We start from the raw sequence: 6,459 nt of genomic DNA on the forward strand, positions 1-6,459 counted from the left end.
CTTTGGCTTCTCTGCGCTCCAGTGCAATTTTCAGAGTCTCTTCTGACATCCATTTTGGTCTTTTCTTCCTCTTCTGTCTTTGCAATGACCATTTGCACTCTTCCTGGATGATACCCTTGCTATCCTCCCACAACTCATCTGGCCTTAGTTCATTAGCGTAGCGAGTTATTAAAGAGAATTGTTGTTGTTGGTGGTGTTATGTGCCATCGAGTCATTTGCTACTCATAGTGACCCTATGTACAAGAGCTCTAAACACTATTCTATCCAGTGCCAACCTCACTGTCTCAAACACATTCATTCCCACCACTCCACTCACAGAATCGATCCATCTCATCGAGGGTCTTCCTCTCCTGAGCCATCCCTCCGCTCTCCCAAACATGATGTCCCTCTCCAAGGACCAGTCCCTCCTTGCAACATGCCCAAAGTATGTCAGACGAAGCTTCAGAATCCTTGACTCCATGGAACATTCTGGCTTCACTCTCTCCAGGGCAAACCTGTTTGTTCTCCTAGCAGCCAAGTTATATTCAACACTCTTTTCCAGCACCACAACTCAAAGGGATCAATTCTTGTTCTAGCATCTCTATTCACAGTCCAACTCTCCGATGCATAGCACGTAATTGCAAAGACTATAATCTGAATCAGGTGCACCTTAGTTTCCAGCCTGATGTCGTTGCTCTTCAGTACTCCTAAGAGGTCCCTCACAGCTGACTTTCCCAATGCAATTTGTCTCCTGATTTCCTGGCTGCTGTTACCAAGAGTGCTGACTGTGGAACCAAGCAAACCAAAACTGTTAACTATCTCAATCTCTTCACCATCCATACTGATGCGGCCAAGAAAGAGAATAGCAATCTTTTTCCCCTCCTTCATAGAACCTTCATTTCTTGACATTTCTTGATTCTAAGTGGTTTGTGCTGCTAACTCAAAGGTGGTAACTGGCATTTTGAGTTCTCCAGCCACTCTACAGGAAAAAGATAGACAATTTCCTTAAGGCGACTTACAGCTTCTGAAAACCTGTTGGAGAGCCAGCTATAAGTCATTTATTTTTCCACTATAAGCGTATCTTATTGACTCTGAAACATTAAGATTCTTCTGGGTTGTCCATCCCATCCCGCAGCAGCACGTTCCTAAAACTCTCTGTGCTGAAGAACAGGGATTTTTTTTTTTAAAGACTAAGATGTCCTTTACTCAAGTCTTGGCATGTTTCAATTGCTTCATACACGTAAGGAAGATAAAAAATAGAAATGGAAGACTTAAAAAAATCAATACCTTTGAATTGTGATATTGGCAAAGAACATTGATTATGCCATAGACAGTCAAAAGAATAACAACAACAAATGTCTTGGATCAACTTGCTCAGAACAATTGCAGCCAGAGCGCTCCTTAGGAGTAAGGATGGTGGGGGGGAGTCCTTTGGCAAAGGCATCGTGCTTAGAAAAGTAGATCAATGGAAGAGAGTAAGGCCCCCATTGAGGTGGATGAGCACAGCCAAGAGGCGGAGTTGTGAATGGTGCAGGATCTACCACAGTTTCATTCTGTCATGCGTGGGGGCATCAGAGCTGGCTTGAGAGCGTCTAAACACACAAGCTTCTCTGTCTAATATTTTCACTGTTAATCTTTCATGTTCTATTATGTTATCCTGTTTTCCATTTCTAGTTGATCTATTTAATATTGTCTCATAAATATATTAAACTGTATCTTAAGAATTCCTTCTAATTACCTTGGAAATCATCCAGCACTCAGATACAATGCTCACTACCTCTTTTACTTGACACATGACCAAAATGTTAACTATTAGATCTAAGACAATCACTTTCAGATTTCTGTTTTATATTTACTTAGTGTGGCTTTGATTAACTGCCCTAAAAAAAAAAAAAGAAAAAAATACCAAGTTGTGTAATATATGAAAAAGTGTGAGAATTATGGAATTGATTTTGTTCTAATTACAAATACTTTTTTATAGATCAGAGGTTTATTTAATGTAAACATCAACAGTAGTATATTCAAGTAAAGTGATTTAATTACATTAGTGTTACTTTGTTATAATTGTTCAAAGTATAATGCATGTATAAATCAAATTAATTAACACCATAAAACAATAGCTTTAACAATTCTAATTCTTCAATGCAGCCATAATAAATAACATGAAAATTAGAAAGCAAATGAAAGTATAAACTCGGTTAAAACTAAGCACAAGCAATCCAGAAAAATCAATTACCATATAAATGTGATTTATTCATTCAGTGCCTATTATTATATTTGTTTAACTACATAAAATTAATAGTAACAGAGTAATTTTGTTTAACTACATAAAATTAATAGAAACAGAGTAATTTTAAGATAAAAATATAGAAATATAAATGTCATGATAGATTGTTGTCCAAATTTTTAACTGTATTGGAGACAATATAAAAGTGCAAATGAAACTAAGACTTAAAACCAAATACTCCACATTTACTAACTATAATTCATGTTTAACCGTTGTATAACTATTTTCATGTTTCTTTAAAATTATAAGTATATTTGAGTTGCAAAAAGAATATTAAATATTTCCCTGTATGATTATATTTTCAAATAAAATTGTTATATTAATTAGAGAAAAATCAATAATCCATCAATTTAAGAACTTATATTAAAAAAATAAGTGCCCCAAATTTTGGATATACTCTTTTTACGTCTATGCACGGGTGAATCTTTCTATAGATATTTTGGTTTTAAATTAAATCAATAATCCATACATGTTTAAAGGAGGTCCAGTGGTAAGGAATTGCACTGCCAACCCAAAGGTATGTGGTTCGAGTCCACTAGCTACTCCACAGGAAAAGGAAAGCAACCTCCTCCCATAGACTGACCACCTTGAAAACCCACTAGGATCAGCTATGTGAGTTGTTGTTATAAATAATGTCCAGATTTCTAGAAAGTTGATGCTTTCCTAAATGAATGATATGGAAAATACTCCTGGTCTTTGGTTTTCGTTGTTTTGTGGGATTTTTTTGGTTTTTGTTGTTGTTTTGGTTTGTGTGTGTATTTTTTAACAAATAGGGTCATACTTACACATTTGGAATATTTTGTATTTAAAAAAAGCAGCACAACATTGGAGGGTAAATCTGAGTTTCTCAGTTTGATGCAATGAATTATCTTGAGGTCTTTCTTACCATGATCTTCCATTTTGTAACACATTGTAAAACTAATTATAAATTCTATATGCTTTGGACTTACCAACTCATTTGATGGAGAAAAATGAGGAAACTCTTCCCATTTAATTTACTGTCTCTGAAAAACGTCTCAAAGGTCAGGTATGATTAGACTTTGACTTGCTCATATATAACACCACCATCACCTCATTCTGAATAGAGTTGCTTTTTGTTATGGTTAATAAAGTAAGAATATTGTTGTTAGGTGCCCTTGAGTGGAATACAAGTAGGGTGGGATATATCTTGAATCCTCACCTTACTAGAAATTATAAGCCAAATCTCTCATTTCATTCTCTTACAGGGAGCTCCGTGGCTGAGTGGTACACATTGCAATGCCAACCCAAAAGGCACAGTTTTAATCCATCAGCTGCTCCATGGGAGAAAGATAGACAATTTCCTTCTGTGTGATAAATCACTGGAGTGTCAGCTGGGAGTCAGTTCCAACTCAAAGGTACACAACTATAACCACTCCCTTACACTGGTGGTATAGTGGAAAGGAGGTCACTGCCAAAACAAAGGCAAATGGTTCAAATCTCTCATTCACCAGTTCCCACAACCACATACATTCAGATGATAAAATGTTATAGCAGTTGGGAAAAGTTGAATATTTGGGTATTCTTAACCTTGCCTTAAAGGAATGAGTTTTGTCCTAATCCTTTTAAAAGAAAATATTCAGAAACTGAGAGATTGAACTGGTTTTGGTGTAGTTTTCCAGTCAGATGGATTTCAAGGGGACCTCAGGACTCTAGGAAAAAGTTACTCAAAAGAATAGAGTGAGCATTAACTCAAAGTCTAAATTTTACCACAATTTTAGTATAAGTAATGATATTAAAATTCCCCTTCCTATTCAAAGTTTCACAGGAAATTTTAGTGGTCCACTGCTAAGGTGGTGTGCTGTCATCCAAAAGCAAGTGGTTTAAATTCACCAGTTTCCCCATGAGAAAAATTGGGCAATCAACTCTTGTGCAATTCATTGCCTCTGAAAACCCTTTGGAGGGTCAGCTATCAAGTGGTTCTGACTCGGTGGTACATATCAACAATATTCAAAATTTGATAACACAAGAAATGAAGACACAGCTGACGGGACCAGAAAATGTACTAATATAAGACTAGGGAACATAATAACAGCAATAGTGGCAATAATCTCAGTAAGTATTGCAATAACAAAATATCGTTAGAAATCTGAGGATTGTTTTATTTATCATAATTTATGTAGGTCAATAATATTTTCTTTAAAAAATAATTTTACTTAAATAATTTACTTACCTAGTTTAGCTTAAAATTTCACTAAGAGTCTGTTATTATGTACCGTCTAGTCAGAATCTCTCCCAGTCAATTGGCCAAGTGGTTACCCTCTAGATTTCTTAACACAACCTGATGAGCACACACAGGGAACTACATATGTTTGTTGAAATACGTCAATTGGTATTCCATCAATTCTTGAGGCTTTATTTTTTGCCAGGTCCTTCAGAGCACCCTGAATTTCCTCCTTCATCACGATTGCCTCTTGATCATATGTTGTTTCTTGAAATTCTTCTGTGCCAGCCAATTCTCTTTGGTACAGTGACTCTGTATACTCTTTGCATCTTCTTCTAATATTTTCTTTTAATACCATTTAGTATTCTAACTGTTGTACATAGGGTCGCTATGAGTCGCAAGCGACTCGACGGCACATAACAACAACATTCTAACCATGGCATCCTTAAATATTTCAACTCATGGCTTGTCATTGAACTTAAATGTTTGTACCATCGCCAATTTTGTAATAGTGTCTAAAGTCTAAAATGGTTTACAGTTAACCAGCTCTCAGTGGGCATGCCTGTATTTAAAAAGCGGTAGTGCTGGACTAATTCTGCACCTTGGGGGCTCCTGCACAGTGGTTGGATTCTGAAAGATGAAGTAAAAAGTTGTATTTTAATATTGGTTATGAACCTGAAGTTATGAGTTATGCATATTAATCTCTATTGTGTTGACAACATAATAACCTATTATTCTTGAACCTATATTTTCAAATATCAACATATTGTAATGATGTAGTGTTGTTGTGTACAGTCTATTCAGAACTGATTCATAGTTGACCTTCCAGTAGATTTTCAGAGTCTGTAAATCATATTGAGACGGGATTAATCATCTTCCTCCCACAGACCAGCGGTTGATTTCAACAATCTGTCTTTGGGTTGGGAGAACAAATCCTTAACCACTAGGCAATGAGAGTTCTCTTTCTGCCACATAGCTCCTCTTTTTGATACCTAGGAATTAAAATTTTCTCAGCTCTTTAAAAGCTTTGTTTTTCTTTTAAATATACACAACAAAGTTTATACCCCTACAGCTGTTTCTCCATGGATAATTTAGTGACCCTGATTACATTCTTACCCACTTTTTGTGAGTAATTATTCCCTTATTGCCATCAACTGACTGCTCTCAAAAGTTCCTGTCTAAACTTTCAAGTTGCTCTTGTCGATTTTGTCTCATAGAGGTATTTCTTTCTGCGTATAATTCTCAAGGCAGATTTTTTAAAACTAGTCAAGCAAAACAATTGTTTGATTTAAGAACACTTCAGGGAATATTTTTGGCTTAAAGTTTAAAGATTGTCATGACAACACCAGTTTTAAGGCTATGTCCAGACCTCATGGCTCCTTTAAGCTTGGAATCCTTAAAAAAGTGATTTCCACTTTTGTATCTTTTTCCATTTTTATTTCAAGAATGCTATATAAATGACATCTTCCAATACTATTTGATTTTGAGGTCAACATAATTCTCTGTAGAATCATCCATATCAGCTTATGTATCATTAGTTTGCTCCTGTTTCCTGTTCACTGATGTTACGCATTATGAATGTGTCAGAGTTTGTTTGACCACTCGCTTATGAAATGCACCAAGATCTTCTCCAATTATTTTTAAAATTATTATAAATAAAGCTGCCAGAAACAGTCATAAACATATTACTGCTTCAGTATCAGCATCAAGTCTTCATTTCTTTAGAATGAATATCCAAGAGTGAAAATTTGGTATCATTTGGTGGTTTCAAGTGTCACTAAACACCTCTAACTAGATTTCCTTATTGGCTATGCTACTGTATATTCCCACCAGCAATTCATCACCGTTTTTTGGGTTGTTGTCTTCAGTAATGTCACTAATTTTCTTTTAGTCATTCTGTTGGTTGGTTTAGACTAGTATTTTTCAAGAATATAGGTCTGCAACACAATATTGTTGTTGTTACGTGTTAAATCCTACTCTATCCTGTGCCGATCTCACTGTCTCTGACATA

The sequence above is a fragment of the Elephantulus edwardii genome, unplaced genomic scaffold (genome assembly GCF_000299155.1).
Source record: "Elephantulus edwardii isolate Elephantulus edwardi_28Jun2011 unplaced genomic scaffold, EleEdw1.0 scaffold00023, whole genome shotgun sequence".
NCBI classification, from domain to species: Eukaryota; Metazoa; Chordata; class Mammalia; order Macroscelidea; family Macroscelididae; genus Elephantulus; species Elephantulus edwardii.